A 19,526-nucleotide genomic window follows, 5' to 3' on the forward strand; every position below is an offset into this window, starting at 1 on the left:
ATTATATTTCCCTTATCTGTAATAATAAGATGTCATCCTTATAGAATGGAAGCTCCTCGTGGGAAGAGTTCTCTTGTTTTGTTTGTTTTTGAGTTTATATAATCAGCTATTAGAACAGCACCTTGTAGACAACAAATATCTTATTGATGCTTGTTTTCATTTTTATTATACAAAATTTAATTTAAAAGTCATCCAAGTAGTAGATAAAATTGATGAGAAAATATGTTAGGATTACTAGGTGAGAACTCAGGTTGACTTGACACTTCTCTGGCTCAGACCTGTAAAGGGAGTTTACACCTTAGGAATCCTAGAAGGAGCAAGCTCATTGGTTGAAGTGGTTCTTCCCAGAAGCCCTTGCATTATCCCACGCCCATTCTTTGGGAGGATAAAAAGAGGCAACATTGAGCTTGGAAAGCAGTCTGGACTGGGGAAGGACAAGGGCTGGAGGACAGCACTCCAGGAAGAGGAGAAGTCTCTGCATTACATCAGGCCTGACGGGGCTTTCTGCAGGAAGGGAAGTCACTTCTCTGGACAAGAGTTAACGGCAACTGCCTGGAGACAAGGGTTCTCTACAGGAAGAAGAATCTGTCTGAGAGATTTGAGTAGACACAGCAGATCTCTTCCCAGAGAGCGATCTGGCAGCTTCTGGAGACGACAGCTCGCTACAAAAATATATATTTTTTAAAGTTGATCTATCTTTGTAATTGTTTGGTGTTCCTGATAATATAAAGGAATGATAGATAAAATCTAATCTTTGTCTAGAAATGTCATGAGTTATGTGAGTAACTTTATGGAAAATGGCTATACCTTGTTCTTATGTGTAATTCAGCATATAGCTTAACAAAATAACAAGAATAAGAGAGTATTATGGAAGAATTGTTTAAAGCAACAAGTTATATTTCAACAAGCAACAAAACCTCAACATTTAACTAAAATTTTGAATCTGAGTGAAGATTTTCATTACCCAGAACACAGTAAAAACATGCTTAGAAATGAAAAAAAAAAAAAAAAAAAAAAAAGGAACTGTAGAAGCCATACATGTATTTGCTAAGACAGGGACCTTGAGTATGGAATCATTATCCAAATAATATGGAAATTTATAGATAGCATATTTTTATGTGAGTTTAAACTAGGATATGCTCATCTATCTTTTAAAACAATATTATTAATGTTACCTTCTTAATACATTTGGCATTATGTAGCAGTACAAAATAAGCAGCTAAGTGACAAAATGAGCCTGGAGTCAGGTTCAAATCTAGCCTCAGTTACTGGCTGTATGATTTTAGCATAGTCACTTAAACCTCCTGGCCTCAGTTTCCTCATCTGCAAAATGAGCTGGAGATAGAAATGACAAAACCATTCCAGTATTTTTACTAAGAAATGAGATCACAAAGAGACAAACATGACTCAAACAACTAAAATAATAACAACAAAACAGCATTAGATAAGGATTTTAAAACTATTTATTTGTTTGTTTGTTTATTTAATTTTGCTAGAGCAATTGGGGTTAAGTGACTTGCCCAGGATCACAGTGCTAAGAAGTGTTAAGTATTTGAGGATCAGATTTGAACTCAGGTCTTCCTGACTTCAGGGCTGGTGCTCTATCCACTGTGTCACCTAGCTGCCCTCAGAATTTTATACCTTTGAAATATTTTCCATACGCATCAGCATATTTTCTTCTCCAATTTCTATGAGGTACACAGGACAAAAATAATTATACTTATTTTACATACAGGAAAAATAAGTAGAGAAAGATTAAGTGAAATTTCATTATTACACAATGATGGAGATCAGGCTAGTTCTATTTATTCCTAATTCAGTGTTCTCATAACTAATGCAATGCCTTATCCTCTCATCAAAAATACTTCACAATGAGGGAGATATAATGGATTCTTATTTTCTTTAAGAAAGTACTCCAGTGTTATTTCTATATGAAATTTATTAGCTATGAGGTGAGTTTTGAACATTAGCTGTAGTTCTGAAAAACTATGTCATAACAAACTACTTTACATTGGTCTGTTAATTTATATCAAGAAAAGTAAAGCCCCAATAAAGTTTTAATATGTCAAAAATTCAATAAACCTTTAAAATCACACAATTAAAACTAACATTAAATATTATTAATGATAAAAAAATGTAAACAAAAAATATCTTACAATTAACATTATATCTGTATCTACATACATACTCATATATATATATATATATATATATATATATACACACACACACACACACACACACACACACACACATATGGACATATACATATTGACCACATATATTACAATCATATTTTCTTCTTGCTTCCTCATACCTGGGGCTTATGGTAAGCTAGCCATACTCTTAACAGGAAAAGAGAGGGACAGAGCCCAAGACATTCTGAGATTTAAACAGAATGAAAAAAAAAAATAGCATGGATAAGAAAAGTGGAAAGAAAAATAAAACTATGCATGAGGAAAAAGAAGGAAAATGTCTAGGGGAAAAAAAGGATATATGATTTTAATGAATGATATTAGCAGCCAACTCCTCAGGGAATATTAAATTCTGTTTTTGTTTGATAACATTATCTTTAAATTTTCCAAAGAATTGATGCACTGCACCAACTACCTGCCTCATTTTTCACAGGCTTAAGTATAAAATTATCACTAAGTTAACAATTTATTAATATTTTGATTTTAGATGAATGATACTGGAATTGTTGTTGAATTCTTCTTCACCAAGAAAACTTATTTTTAAGGAGTTTAAAAAATTATTACTGGGGAAGTATCAACTATTTCACTCATCCACTCTAAGTAATTTGTGTAATGTATGTTAACATGTAATAAACATCTATTTTTATTATTATAACTTTTTATTGACAACATGTGCCTGGGTAATTTTTTACAACATTATCCCTTGCACTCATTTCTGCTCCGACTTTTCCCTTCCCTCCTTCCACCTCCACCCCTAGAAGGCAGGCAGTCTTATACATGTTAAAAATGTTATAGTATATCCTAGATACAATATATGTAAACATCTTTTTTATTGTTCTTTTTGTCTTTTCAAGTGTTTAAAAGTATTGAGAGGCATCATGAAAGTGGTAAAGTCCCTGGACTTGGAGTAAGAAAACCTAATTTGAGTTTTAACTCTAGCACTGATTTGTTATAGAGGTATGAGCCAACGTGTTTTATTTCACTATGCCTCAGTTTCCTTATATTAAAATGGAGTTAGTAAAATTTGTCATTTTTCTTAAATATTTAAATTTTCAAATTACATGTAAAAATAAATTTTAACATTTTACTTTCTTTTTACCCCCTTTTTTCCAAGGCATCTGGGATTATATGACTTGTCCAGGATCATTCAATTAGAAGGTATCACGTGTTGGAGATAGATTTGAATTCTGGTCCTCCTGAGTTTAGAGCCAATGTTTTATACACTGCACAATCTAGCTGCTGCATTTTTTTAAACATTAAAAAAAAAATAAGTTCCAAATTAATTATCACTGTTTTTCACTCCCATCCCCTCTCAAAAAGAAGGCAAGCTGTTTATATATTATAAATGTGTAGTAATGCAAAACATGTTTCCATGTAACTTTTGTTAAAAGTTGTGATGTGTTAAAGAAAAGTTAGAGTAATGCTTAAAAAAATACAGGCAAAAAACTATGTTCTGATCCACATTCAGACTCCATCAGTTTTTTCTATGAAGGTGAATTGCATTTTTCATCATAAATTGTAGTGTGCTTTCTACAACCCCCACACTGGGGTGCCAAAATATATCATCTAACTCTAACTAGCTCTCTGGAGGATCTCGGGACCAGCCCGAATCCTTGGTCTTAGTGGAGGAGTGAAGAAGGCAGGAGACCCATGAGGATGGTCAACGATGGAGTCCGTTTATTTCAAGTCCTCTCAACCCCTAAATACCTTAGTAGGATTACATCACTACAGCACAATGCCAACTATAGAACCATTACATCACCACATCTTCACAGCACACTGTGCAAGTGCTAACTATAGTAGCATTACATCACCATAGCACACTGCTATAGATATGTCAATGCCTCTTATTGTAAATATCTCTGGCTTCAAATAGAATACACGTGGTTACACCCTCCTTGACCTTTCAGGAAAAGTGAGAGTCACCAAAGGGGATGGGGAGCCAAATCAGACATTGTCAGCAGGTTTCCTCTGTGCTGAAGGATCTTAAATTTACCCAGAGTTCCCCCACTATCTGCAGCCCTCTACAATATGTCATTCAGAATTCTCTTAGGTTACTGTATTGATGGGAATATCCATGTCATTCATGTTTGATCATTATATACTATTATAACTGTGTGCTATGTTGTCCTGTTTTTTCTTACATCGCTTTGCATCAGATCATGTAAGCCTCTTCAATTCTTTCTGAGAATATCATGCTTCTCATTACTTTTATAGCGCAATATTATTCCATCACAATCATGTACCAGGACTTCTTTAGCCATTACCCCGTGGTTCCCCAAATGATAAAAGGTCAAAATAAAATAATAGGTATTTTTCAGACTAAGAAATGAAAGTTATTTATAGTCATGTAAAAATGCTCTAAATTACAATTAATAAGAGAAACATAAATTAAAAACAAATTATTTGACCCCACCTCACATTCATTATATTAGATAATAGAAGACAATAAAATTCTTTTTTGTGTTTATGTGTTTCTTTTGGTTTGTTCTTCTTTTTAACATAAACAATAGGAAAATATAGGTCTATATCACACATGATTGTCTTGAGCAACTCCACATTGCAAGCTAATGTCTTCTCACTCTCATCCTACTGTAGGACCTCTCTCTCTCTCTCTCTCTCTCTCTCTCTCTCTCTCTCTATATATATATATATATATATATATATATATATATATATATATATACATATATATACATATATAATTTTTGAACCTTGTTATTGTGTATATTTTTCATTAATGCTAATGCATTAATACAATCTTCTGGTATGGTCCTGGGAGCTTCTCAGCTTGGCCTCTCACCAGGTCCAAACATTCATGAAGTCATGATTTTTTACTTGTAGAAAATAAAAAGAAAACAAAAACAAACAAACAAACAAACAAAAACAGAATTTGTCTCAATTTGTTCCAGAGCCTTCTTTGGTGTATCGTTTATCCCAGGCTTAATTGTACAAGAGGTTCATGAGATTAGGTCTTTATGAATATGGGCTACATATAGATTGCTAACCATTGAGTTGTCTGGATCATGTTTTCGGACAATTTCTACATTCAGTATATCATGCCAAAACAAGCATTAAACTCACCAACACTAAACTTCATTTGGGAAAGATATAGAATCATCTCATCCCTCTACCTGCTAATGTCCACAAATACTTAGTTTTCGTAGAGAGTGGATACTGCTGCTTCTTCAGAAAATCTAAAATTTTTGTATTTGAGAAGATACTAAATAACTAAAATTGTGCCTTTGTTTTTCCAAAAATAGCACACTGAATCATTAAAAAGACAGACACTGTAGGTCTTAAATTCATTCTTTCAGTTGTCCCACCTCAAACACATAACTCTCACTATCAATTTTAAAAACTTTTCTTTCATCCTACCTATCTTAAGTGACATTTGGTCCAAGACTTCTTTCAGTTTGATGACATACAATGGTGACTTTAATGAAAAGAACTTGAATTTTATGAAGACTATTAAATAGAAGTTGAGTGTAATGACGTATCCAATATGCTATGTTCAGCAACATAGGGTCCTCAATCACTGGTAAATTTATGATCCAGTGAATTTAGTCACTATTGACCTTTTAAAAATCTTCTTATAGTCTCAACTTTTTTCATGTGTGTTTCCCATAGGAAGGAAAGAAAGCACATATTTGGGTTTCATTGAAGTTAATGATATTGAAAAGAGTAAAAAATATATGCTCAGTATATGATTTCATAATGTTCACACATACAGAACCTGGGAACTTCTGAAGTTCCTTATATAATTAGAAAAAAATAAAGTCCAAGCTGCGTGTATAATAAAATCTTTTAAAGATGCTTCTGAATTATCTATCAAAAACTTATTAAAAAGGAAAAAAATGAGGAAAAAGTGCACAATTATAGATATTTTCAAAGCTCTTTTTCTGGGAATATGTAACAGAATGAATTACAGAAAGTGAATGAATTACATAAAGTGCAACCCTGAAATTCAAAATGTAAAAAAATGCCCTTTTATATATGGACATTTTAGCAGTCAAAAAGGGAAGGGGAAAATATTACATGAAAAATTGGATTAAGACAACTTTGAATACATGAGAAAGCAGCACCCTTGAGAGTATTTCATAGGCACAAGCACTGACCCAGAATGAGAATAGTTGCAAAACATTTCATATATCTATGCTTGTGTGTGTGTGTGTGTGTGTGTGTGTGTGTGTGTGTGTGTGTGTGTGTGTGTGTGTGTGTGTAAGATAGAACTGACTTGAGACTCTGTAATTCAAGCAAAGATAAGAGTGGGGAAGGCAGGTTAAACACTTGAATAGGAAGAAGACTATTGCTTGAAAGACTTAGAATGGAAGGGAAATAAGTTAATTAAAATTGAGTGGTTCAACAAGAATTAGCTCAGAGAGTGTTACAAAACCTGAAAAACACTAAAGTCACTGGGAGCTCATCTGAGAAAAGCTCATTGTATAAAGTGCTGGCTGAGTTTATTGTCCATCTATAGCTTAAGAGAAGAGCAAGAGAGCCTTTCTTTTTCTTGACCTTGTTGACCTCCTCTATTGGCCTCTTTAACTTCAGAGAAAAGAAGTGAGATACTTTACGGATTTTTAGTTTAAAGCAACTGCTTGTCACTGAAAAAAAATAGTACTTCCATGACAAAGGAGGAGTTCTGGAAAACTATAGATACTGGGTTTAGGGCTGCTATTTCACTTAAAGTGTGGAATGCCTTGCTTTACTAAAGAGAACTTCATTCTATTTGAACAGATCCAGAGTAAAAAAGAAACTGCTTTGTCCGGTATAAGACAAACTTTTCTCTAGATGAAATTTCTCAAGTCAATCTATAGTGTTTTAGAACAATTTTTTTGCATATGATTGGAAATGACTTTAATTTCTTCATCTGAAACTTATCTGTTCATATCTTCATCTTTTTATCTATTGGGGAATGGCTTATATTCCTATAAATTTGAATCAATGCCCTACATATTTTAATGAAGCCTTTATCAAAAACACTGGTCTATGGCTTCTTTTGACTTCTTGCAAGGACGAAGCAACGCGCTTGGCGCGCTGTCGACAACCTGAGTCCCTTGTGGTTCCTTCTTGCTCTTTTGGCGATGTTCCCTCTGTTTAGGAGGGCCTTGAGCCGCTTCTCAGTTCGCAGCTTTCAGCAAACTGTTGAAAGGCAGAACCATCAGGACAGGCTGCCTAATTTTCATAATAAGTATGGCACCCCGATATTGCTAAGTGGAGCCACTTTCTGTCTTGCCATTTGGGCATACGCAGCAACACAAATTGGAATCGAATGGAACCTGTCCCCTGTTGGCAGAGTCGTCCCAAAAGACTGGAGAAGCCAGTAAAGGAGAAATTCCTTTCCAGCAAAGCTGGCATCATTCTGGATTGATTATTCCAGAATTATAATAAGAAGTTAAAAGGTAGTCTGTCATCTACTGTAACGTGGCATTATTCCTGTAATAAAATGCATTTGAAATCTTTGTTGTGTAGATCTTATTCATTTCCCATATAAAAAAAAGCCTGTGCTCCAATTAGCTTAATGGTCTTGTGAATGTATTAGTATTAATATTAAGAAGCACTGTTGCATTTCTACATTAGCTTTTCCCCTTCCCAGCAAATGGAAATTTGGATACCACGGAAAAGCTAACTTGCTGTACTTATAACTTAAATAATTGAGAAGTAGCAGCGAGTTCACAAAGCTACATCCCATGTTACCTGAGCTTCCAAGAATTTGATATCAAGGTGGCCACCCAATTGCCATTCACTTCCTACTTTATCTTCTGTTAATAAGTCAAGGTGCTATGGAGCCTTTAGGGAAAGAGGTCTACTTCTGAGAGTTCCGCAGAATCAGTGAGAAAGGGTCTCCATCCTGTTCAGGCCATATCTGACAGTCATCTAGTCTCTGCTTAAAGACCTCCAGGGAAGGGAGAATCCACTGTTTCTTCAGACAGTCCCTTCCAGATGAAATCTAAATTTGCTTCTTTAATGACTTCCATCCCTAATTCTGCCCTTTGGGGCTAATCAGAATTTCTCTAATTCCTCTTCAGATAGCTCTTTAAATACTTAGTTGAAAATGATCTGTTAGTTTGAGTCTAGATTTTTATGGCTTGTATTGATGTAAATGTCTTCTTACATTGTCATTTAAAAATGAAAACATTTGTAAACTTGACACTTGATAATGAAAACTGCCTTCTATCCTACCCCCATTGGGAAAAAAAAAAAACCAACAAAAAACTTGTAACAAATATGTATAATTGAATAAAACAAATTTTTGGATTGACTATGTCCAAAAAATGTCTTGATATGTAACCTGAATCCATTACCTGTTTTGTCAAGGAGGTAGGTATTGTTTCATTGAGTCCATTGAAACTGATTGATCAGAGTTCTTTGTCTTTTAAAATTCTTGATAATGTTATTGTATAACTTGTTTTTCTTGATCTGCTCACTTCATTCTGCATTAGCTCATAAATCTTCCCATGTTTCTCTGAAAACATCTCCATTTCCTATAGTGCAGTAGTATTCTGTGACATTGTGATTAGCATACTTTGTTAAGCCATTCCTCAAGTGATGGGTATTTCCTTTCTAGTTCTTTGTCACCAGGAAAAAGTGTTATTCATATTTTTATTCCTTTTTTCTTCAATCTCTTTGAGGATATAGTCTTATTAGTGATATTGCTGGGCCAAAGGATATGTGCAGTTTACTAACTTTTCACATTGTTCCAAATTAATTTCTATAATGGCTGGGCCAGTTCACAGTTCCACCAATTGTACATTACTGTATCCATTTTCCCACATCCCCTCTGGCATTTGTCTTAACTTTTTGGTCAACATGTGTAATCTGATAGTTGTGAGGTATAATTTACAATTTTCTAATTAGTGATGTGGAACATTTTTTCATATGTGTATTGATAGCTTAGATTTCTTTGAAAACTGCATTTTTGTATCCTTTGACCATTTATCAATTGGGGAATGGCTTTTGGGCTTATTAATCTGAATCAATTCCCTGTTTTATCTTATTAGAGAAACTTGATGCAAAAATTTCCCAGTTATGCCCTTCTGATTTTCTCTGCATTGGTTGTGCCAAAATTTAAATTTTATGTAATCAAAATTGTCCATTTTATCATAAATTGGCTTTTGCTAGATAATGCAACACTGGGGAAGGGGGGGGGGTATATGTTATGTGCTTTGCCAAGTGTTTAAAAAATATTGTGCTTGATGTGCAAAATAAAGTTTCATTGAAACCAAAAAAAAAAACAACAAAAAAAAAAAAAAACACTGGTCTATAAAAATTGTTTCCTAGTTTTTTGGCTTCCAAAATCTTGGTTGCATTGGTTTTGCTTGTATAATACCTTTTTAATTCAATGTAAATAATATTATTCGTTTTGCATTTCCTAATGATTTCTAGTTCTTTCTTGATCATAAATTTCTCCCTTCTCCACACATCTGACAGGTAGCATATCCGTTGTTTTCCTAATTTGCTTATACTATTACCTTTAATGTCTAAGGCATGAATCCATTTCAAGCTTATCTTGGTATTAGAGTGTTAGATATTGGTTAGTGTGCAGCTTTTATCACACTATTTTCCAATGCTCTCAGCAACTTTTTGTGAAATAGTGAGTTCTTATATCTTAAGCAGGAGAGAATGAGGGATAGAAGGAAGAAAGAAGGGAAGGAGAGAAAGAAGAAGGGAAGGGAAAAAAGAGGGAAGGAGAGAAGGAAGGAAGAAGAAAGGAAGAAAGCAAGCAAGGAGAGAAGGAAGGAAGGAGGGAATGAAGAAATCTGTACTATTTCAAGTTAAAACAAAGTGGAATAAATGAAATGAAATGAAAATTGTGATTGAAATTCTTCATCATTTCCTCATTTGTAGCTTGATGCATACTAAATTCTTATATTAGAAGGCTTTTAGATGAAACATAAAATGTCCTCTAAGCAACTTTGACTTGCTAATAATTATAATTTAAATACTCACCTGGCAGTCTTTAAAATAGCAAATTAAATTATGTCACAGAGACTCTAAACATTTGTAAAATATCAGTGACATTCATAGCAATTAAATATACCAGTGATAAAAGGAAACATAACTCATTGTGGATATTGGAATAAGGTAATGTAATATGTGAATGAGGAAACCCTTCTGGATACAGATTTTCTGAAGAATAGAGGAATTTCATATTGAGATTTCATGCTAAAGTGTACCATTTCCTAAAAACCATAATTTCAAAAAGTGTAAATACAATTGAGGAAAAAAGAGGGATTGTAGGAGCAATATATGAAAAATGGGCTAGTCAATCAATAAACTTTAAGTGCCTATTATGTTTTAGGTGATATGACTTACAGTACTGGAAATTAAAAAAAAAAAACATAGAATGTAGCCACTGACCTCAAAAAGTTCACAATCTAAAGGAGAAGAAAAATATTCAAATAATAATTTAAATTAATTATTGTTAGGATTACCAGGTGAGAACTCAGGTTGTCTGGACAGTGACAAGGTGAGAATTCAGGTTGTCTGGACAATTACAAGGTGAGAACTCAGGTTGACTTGACAGTTCTCTGGCTCAGACCTTTGGTTTGGGCCTTTAAAGGGAGTTTACACCTTAGGAATTCTAGGAGGAGCAAGCTCATTGGTTGAAGTGGTTCTTCCCAGAAGCCCTTGCATTATCCACGCCCATTCTCTGGGAGGATAAAAAGAGGCAACATTGAGCCTGGAGAGCAGTCTGGACTGGGGAAGGACAAGAGCTGGAGGAGATTCAGAGCCAGGATTCAGGAAGAAGAGGCTGGCTGGAGGCTCCAGAAGCCTCCCAACAAACTTGCTCATAGAGGAAAAGATTATACAGAAAAGAAACCTCCTCCCAGAGAAGGATTACAACTGAGAGACGATCAGAACATTACAATTGGCGTCCACACGTGGGGCAAGGACTTTTGCTTATCCTGACAAGGACTTATTCTGAGCCCTTCAGAGGAGGTAGACCGGACCATCATAAATTATATAAAGAATAAGTTGAAGAAAACCAACAGTGAGAATGTAGAATAATTAAGCAAGATCAGGAAAGACTTTTTATTGAAGGTAGAATTTTGATAATGACTTGAAGGAAGGCAGAGAGAGAAAGCAGTAGGCAGAGATGAATAGACAAATCATTCCTGGCATGGTATGATAGTCAGTGAGCATGTTCAAAGTTAAAACTTTTTTAACATTTTGTTCAAAGAAGAAAAAGGAAATTAGTGTCCTTGGATGGCAAAATATTTGGGAGACAGATATAATAAGACAAAGAGGAGGAGCAGATTAGCTATAAATGACTGAATGCCAAAGGATTTCAGATTTGATCATAGAGGTAAAAGAGAAGAACTTAACTTTGATGGCTAGTAAGGTCATATGATCAAAGAAATTTTTTGGGAAGATCACTTTAAAAAAGTAAATAAAAGACAGACCTGAGTAGAAAGAGATTTGTGGAGGAAAGATTCTCATGGTGTCAGAGGAGAGATGGGGATACATGGGGGAAAACAGTTTTGGCAGATTTGAGAAGGAATGAAAATATTTGAAAAAGTTGTTGCAGCTATATGTAAAAGTATATCTTGCTTCAATGAAGGTGTAGTTGAAATTATGTAACATACATTTGCAGTGCATTCTATCAACAGAGTACTTTTTTTTCCAGTTTCATTCCACAGCATATTAGTTTTCTCAGCCCTTTAAAGATCTTTCTTTATTTTTTTTTATGATTTTCCTCATTGTTTTGTATGTTTGAATTCTTATTTCTTCTTTTTCTGTTGCATTTCTACTCTTTTATTTTCTTTAATTTAAAAATTTTATCTTCCCCAATTGTCTATGGAAACAATTTCAATTTTTTTTAAAAATTTCAGAATTCCAGATTCTCTCTCTCCCTTGCTTCTTACCTCATTTAGAAGATAAGCAATTTGATATAGGTCATACATGTGTAGTAACGCAAAAAAAAACTTTCCATGTTAGTCATTTTGTAAAAGAAAACACAGACAAAATAAAAGAACAAGAAAGAAAGGAAAGGAAAAGGATGCTTCAATCTATATTTGTACTCCATCAGTTCTTTCTCTGGACATGGATAGTATAAGTCCCTCAGAATTTTATTGGATTATTACATTGCTAAGAATAGCTTACTCCTTGACAGTTGATCATCATACAATATTGCTGCTATTGTATAAATGTCTTTCTGATTTTGTTCATTTCACTTTGCATAACATCATGTAAGTTTTTTCCAGGTTTTTCTGAGATCATCTTGTTCATCATTTCTTATAACATAATGGTATCACAATCCATATACAAAAACTTGTTCACGTCTATTCCAGAATTGACATTCCCCTCAATTTCCAATCTTTGCCACTACTAACAGTGATATAAATATTTTTGTACATATAGTTTTTTTTTTCTTTTTGTTTTTTTTTATTTCTTTGGGCTACAGACTTAGTAGTGATATTGCTTGGTCAAAGGATATGTTTTATAGTCTTTTGAGTATGATTCCAAATTATTTCACAGAATGATTGAATCAGTATAATACTTATTAGTGAATACATTTTCCATATCTATTCCAATATTTTTCAGTTTTCTTTTCAGTCATTTTAGCTAACTGGATAGGTGGGGCCTGTAGCTCAGAATTGTTTTAATTTGCATTTCTCTATTCAGTAGTAATTTGTAGTATTTTTTTTCAAATGTGTACAAATAAGTTTGATTTATTTGTCTGAAAATGCTCTGTTCATATCCTTTGACCACTTGTCAATAGATGAACATCTCTTATTTTCATAAATTTGATGCAATTATTTTTACATTTGAGAAATGATGTCTGTATCAGATCAATTTATTGTAAATTTTTTTCAGTTATGCTTACTAATCGTGTATTTCCCCCCATCCTATTTTCCATCTCTTTATTCTGTTCTCTCTCTTTTTTCTCTATCCCTTCTCAAAAATATTTTACTTCAGAATTTTGGCTCCCCCAAACCACTCTTCCTTTGACCAGCCGCATCCCTTTTTCTGATTTCTTTCCCCACCTAAATTCAGGTTAGGTAAGATAGATTTATTTCTATAACTACCTGAGTGTATATGTTATTCCTTTTTTGAACCAATTTTAATGAGAGTAAGATTCTTGAATTCTCCATCTCACTTTTTCTATCTTCCCATCCACTGTAAAATCTCCTTTGTGCATCTTATGTCAATTAATTTCCCCACATTCCACTGAACCTTTCTCCTCCTAGTGCATTTCTCTTTCTCACAGCTTAATTCTATTTATTTAGATATATATCTCATCACCTTCAACTCAAACCTGCACCATCTATTTGTACTCCTAACTAGACTAATAAGAAAGTTTTTATGAGTTACAAGTATCTATTTTCCCATGTAGCAATATAAACAGTTTAGTCTTATTGAATCCCTTAATGATTTCTCTGTCCTGTTTATCTTTTTTTATTCTTCTATTGAATTTTTAATTTGAAAGCTAATTTTTCTATTCACTCTGATTTTTCATCAGGAATGCTTGAAAGTTATCTATTAAATTGAACATCAATTCCCCCCCTAAAGGATTATATTTAATTTTGCAATATAAAGTGATTCTTGGTTGTAATCCTAGCTCCTTTGCCCTCTGGAATATCAGATTCCAAGCCCTTAGCTTCTTTAATGTAGAATCTATTAAATCTTGCATTATCCTGACTATGGCTCCATGATATTTGAATTTTGTTCTGCTTCTTTAATATTGCAGATGTCATGATCAATATAATGGGAATAGAACAATTACTTTTCTGGTTCTGCCAGTTATTACTTATATGATCTTAGGTATCAATTCCCCAATATATATAATAAAGTGTTTAATTCTCTTAATTGTTAAGGTCCATTATAGCTCTAATGTTCTAGGAAGCTATGCTTCAAGATCTCATTAAAGAAAAATAAAATAAAACAAAATGACCCTCTTACCATCATGAAACTTTCTGATCTTTAGTCTCTTTAGCTCCTACCACATAATTACTTTTTGTCATATCTCCCTGAATCATCAATCCAGCAGTTAGGAGTTAAATATTCACTGAGATCATAAATAGATTAGAGGAACAGAGGATAGTCTACCTCTCAGACCTGTGGAGGAGGAAGGAATTTATGACCAGAAGAGAACTAGAGATCATTATTGATCTCAAAATAGAAGATTTTGATTACATCAAACTAAAAAGTTTCTGTATAAACAATACCAATGCAAACAAGATTAGAAGGGCAGTAACAAATTGGGAAAATATTTTTAAAAGTAAAGGTTCTGACAAAGGTCTCATTTCCAAAATATATAGAGAACTGACCCTAATTTATAAGAAATCAAACCATTCTCCAATTGATAAATGGTCAAAGGATATGAACAGACAATTCTCAGATGATGAAATTGAAACTGTATCCACTCATATGAAAGAGTGTTCCAAATCACTACTGATCAGAGAAATGCAAATTAAGACAACTCTGAGATACCACTACACACTTGTCAGATTAGCTAAGATGACAGGAACAAATAATGATGAATGTTGGAGGGGATGTGGGAAAACTGGGACACTAATACATTGTTGGTGGAGTTGTGAAAGAATCCAGCCATTCTGGAGAGCAATTTGGAACCATGCCTAAAAAGTTATCAAACTGTGCATACCCTTTGACCCAGCAGTGCTACTACTGGGCTTATATCCCAAAGAAATACTAAAGAGGGGACAGGGACCTGTTTGTGCCAAAATGTTTGTGGCAGCTCTTTTCGGAGTGGCTAGAAACTGGAAGATGAATGGATGTCCATCAGTTGGAGAATGGTTGGGTAAATTATGGTATATGAAGGTTATGGAATATTATTGCTCTGTAAGAAATGACCAGCAGGATGAATACAGAGAGGCCTGGAGAGACTTACATCAACTGATGATGAGTGAAATGAATAGAACCAGAAGATCGCTGTACACTTCAATGTTGTATGAAGATGTATTCTGATGGAAGTGGATATCTTCAACATAAAGAAGATCCAACTCACTTCCAGTTGATCAATGATGGACAGAAACAACTACACTCACAGAAAGAACACTGGGAAGTGAATGTAAATTGTTAGCACTACTTTCTATCTACCCAGGTTACTTATACCTTCGGAATCTAATACTTAATGTGCAACAAGAAAATGGGATTTACACACATATATTGTATCTAGGTTGTATTGTAACACATTTAATATGTATGGGATTGCCTGTCATCAAGGGGAGGGAGGGGATAATTTGGAAAAATGAATACAAGGGATAATGTTATAAGAAAATTACTCATGCATATATACTGTCAAAATTTATAAATAAAATTTAAAAAATACATTCACTATGTACCAAGTACTAGTTTAGATGCTGGAGATATACAGACAAAAATACAAAGTCCTTGCTCTCCAGAAACTTACATTCTATTGGAAGAAATGACATTTAAGAAATTACAGTATATATTCAAAATAAATTTAAGGACATTTGGAAGGGGTGATACCTGTGGTAATTGTTGTGGTAATCAAAAAAGTGTTCACAAAAATTGTAATGCTTGAAGTGAGCATTCAAGGTAGCTAAGGGATTCTATGAAGTACAGGAAACATAGGAAGCAAAAATAATATCTTTTTCAATCTCTTAATTTAGTATTTTTTTCACTGTCAGTTCTGTATTAGCTCCCATTAATTTTTCAACTCTACAACTTCCAATTTATTCTTTATTTTTAAGCCAGTTGTAATGTAATTTGACCAGATATTCTACCTGGGATAAAAAATGGGGCTGTGTGCATGTACATAGTCTGATTCTCCTTTATATACACAAGTTTAAAAAAAAATCCATTGCTAAGCCAAGGTAGGGGCAGATGGGTGGTGCAATGGACAAAATGTTAGGCCTCAAGTCAGGAAGACTCATTTCCTGAATTCAAATATGGTCTCAGACCCTTACTAACTGTTATTCTGTGTTTGCCTCAGTTTTCTCATCTGTAAAATGATCTGAAGAAAAAAGATGACAAATCATGCTAATCTCTGCCAAAACAAACACAAATGGATTCATAAAGAATCAGATACAACAGAAAAATGACAAAACAACAAGCCAATATAGAAATGTGAGTTATTGAATTGATTCTTTGAAAGCATTGTAATTAGAAGTTATTATAACCATGTCTAATTAAAAGCAGGGTAAAAAAAAAGTTTCACATTTCCTGATGAAACTATATATTGAACATGGAATAGGCAGCAGTTTTTCACTTTATATAAAGCTAAAGGTTTTTCTGTAATCTATATAAAATTAAAGGCTTTTCTGTATTCTTCAGAGTGATAAAAAAGAAGTGAGGAGCTTCTTTAAGATAGTCATTTAGTAGCAAAAAATAAGCTAAGATAGGAATTTTAGTTTTAAAAATAGAAAAGGGGTCTCAAAAAATCATCAGTCCCTTTTGCTGTTTGTAAAACAACTAAAATTGTTCCACATTTCCATAGGTTATAAAACCAGAATCAAAATATGATTAACCATGATTTAATAAAAGTAACACAGCCCAGTTTTTGCCAATTAAATCTGGAAAGAACCCAGTGCTTTTTGTGGATACATGACATGCTATCATTAATAAGGCATTGTGTCTTTTCATTCCTTCTAAGTGTTCTGACCATAATGGAATATTTTAGCATTAATGATCAATTCCAGGGGGGATTGTTCAGCTTTGTATATAGAATGACCAATAAAATGAAGTGCCCCCAAACCCTAGATTCAATCAAATTCTAGGCTAGGTAAACATCTTCCTGATCCCTAAGTCTATTATATAAATTATTAAACACTGGGGGAAAAGAGGGAAGAGAGCGAGAAAAGGGAGAGAGATGTAAGATTGCTCTTTATATAAACTTAAATAATTCTTAACCCAACTTAATAAAGTTCTCTCTTTATAATTGCCTCTATTTTTTACAAAAAAGTTAGGCATGTCTATACCAGCAAAAAAAAAGGGGTAAACATTCATCTATGTGTATATTAAGAACATTTGTTTTTGTGCTATTATTTCAAATTCATTCATAGAGGAATAACCTACTTCCTGAAAAAAAAAGAGAAAGACAAATTTTACATACTTTAGGAAAGACAGAGAGAGAGAGAGAAGAGAGAGAGAGAGAGAGAGAGAGAGAGAGAGAGAGAGAGAGAGAGAGAGAGAGAGAGAGAGGCATAAAGAGACAGAGAAATAGAGACAAAGACAGAGAGAGAGAGAGACAGAGAAACACAGAGACAGAGCGACAAACACACAGACACACACAGAGGCAGAGGAATATCTTGAACATAACTTTTTTATAATTATATGATTTATTTTGTTTTTGAGAACTTGAAATCTCTAAGAATTTGTTCAGATTTAAATCTCCCTTATGTATAACATGCTGTTGCAAGAGGACCCATTAGAAACAATTTGCTTTCTGGAGGGAAAGTAGAACAAAATTCCTCATCACTGAGTACAAGTTAGTTAAAAGATTGGTCTTTTAGATCATTTATGAATCAGGGGCATTCAAATCTTTCTATTTCAAATAAATAACTTTTTCTTGAAGTTAATTGAAATCAATTAGCAAAGAAAGGTAATGTTTGTTGAATTTTGCAAAAAATAACCTTTGAATAAATACCCCAATGAAGAAAGTGATGTTTACTCAATCCCATAAAACCTTCTTTTATCCTACAACCTCTGTACTGAAATAGTATTTATCCCATTCTCTCAGTCGGCAAAAATTGCAGTCTCTAATCTTTCTGGGGATAAATATTTTAGAACCACAATGGACTATTCCTTTTAAAGGAAAACACATTTATTTATCACTTTTAAATTGCTTAATAAAATGGAAGTTGTGTTGATGTATATTTAAGGGAATTAAGTTTCTTAGATTTGTTAGATATCTTACTTTTATACCCTACTTAGTCACTTGATGTTTGAAACTGAGGCAGAGGTAAGTCTCATGCTTTGTCCAGTTCTCTCTTTTCTACATAGTAGTAATCTTTCTGGGGATAAGTATTTTAGAACCACAATGGACTACTCTTTTTAAAGGAAAGCATTTTTCTTTATCACTTTTAAACTGCTTGATAAAATGGCAGTTGTGTTCATGTAGATTTAAGGGAATTCAGTTTCTTAGATTTGTTAGATGTCTTACTTTTATACCCTACTTAGTTACTTGATGTTTGAAACTGAGGCAGAGGTAAGTCTCATGCTTTGTCCAGTTCTCTCTTTTCTACATAGTAGTATTCTGGGGATAAGTATTTTAGAACCACAATGGACTACTCTTTTTAAAGGAAAGCATTTTTCTTTATCACTTTTAAACTGCTTGATAAAATGGCAGTTGTGTTCATGTAGATTTAAGGGAATTCAGTTTCTTAGATTTGTTAGATGTCTTACTTTTATACCCTACTTAGTCACTTGATGTTTGAAACTGAGACAGAGATAAGTTTCATGCTTTGTCCAGTTTTCTCTTTTCTACATAATAGTAATAATTATTACTGCCAACCTGCATCTCTGGAGAGTTGTGCTTAATTCCAAGATCTCTCTCCTACAGATGAAAGGTAACAAAGAAATACTATCTATTCACTGAACTATGAATGCAATGCCCATTTTACCCTATATCCTTTTCCTCAAAAGCAATCTATCTACAATACCATTTCCCTCCCGATAAAATCTCCAAACCCTCTCTCTCTCTCCCTACTTTCAAGACCCTTAGCTTGACAAAAACCAAAAGCTAAAAATGATTTCCTCTTAAGATCTATCTTTTGAGACAGTGTGGAAAGAGAGAGAGAGAGAGAGAGAGAGAGAGAGAGAGAGAGAGAGAGAGAGAGAGAGAGAGAGAGAGAGAGAGATACAATTTTAGAGTTAAAATTCAGAATTTAAGTAGTGACTATATCACTTCATTTAATCTTTCTGACCTTTAGTTTTCCCTTCTGTAAAATAAGGGTGGTGAATACCATTTCAACACTAAATCTGTGATCTTAATTCTCTTCAGATATAAAATGTGAGTTCTATGACCCAGTAACTCCTTCTGTCCCTCATTCTCCAATAAGCTATTTTTCTTGGTTCTAGGACTGAAAAACCCCTTTAACCACATCTATCTAAACATGTATATTCTATGGCTCCTTATCACTTATCATCCTACAACATTAGTTTACAAGCCATTTTATGTTATTATTGCATAGAAAATTTAAGTGAAAATATTTTGGAGACCACTAAAGAAAATTAACCGTACTCATTTATTGATTCCTTAAGCTCATTTAGCAATTAAAAAGTTATTCAAGTGCATAAAGCATGATTTTCTATGTTTCTCTAGATATGCTTAGGAAAAGGGTGTATGTTTTGCTTGGAAAACTAGATTCTTGCGATGAGTAGGATCTTATTTAATGT

General features: G+C 33.5%; 1 pseudogene; it reads left to right on the top strand.

Annotated features, from left to right (window-relative positions):
• The first annotated feature begins 7,196 nt into the window (after positions 1 to 7,196).
• On the top strand, positions 7,197 to 7,660 carry LOC141546317 (cytochrome c oxidase subunit 7B, mitochondrial pseudogene; annotated as a pseudogene).
• Positions 7,661 to 19,526: the final 11,866 nt, after the last annotated feature.

Source organism: Sminthopsis crassicaudata, chromosome 1, assembly GCF_048593235.1.
Source record: "Sminthopsis crassicaudata isolate SCR6 chromosome 1, ASM4859323v1, whole genome shotgun sequence".
Taxonomy (NCBI): Eukaryota; Metazoa; Chordata; class Mammalia; order Dasyuromorphia; family Dasyuridae; genus Sminthopsis; species Sminthopsis crassicaudata.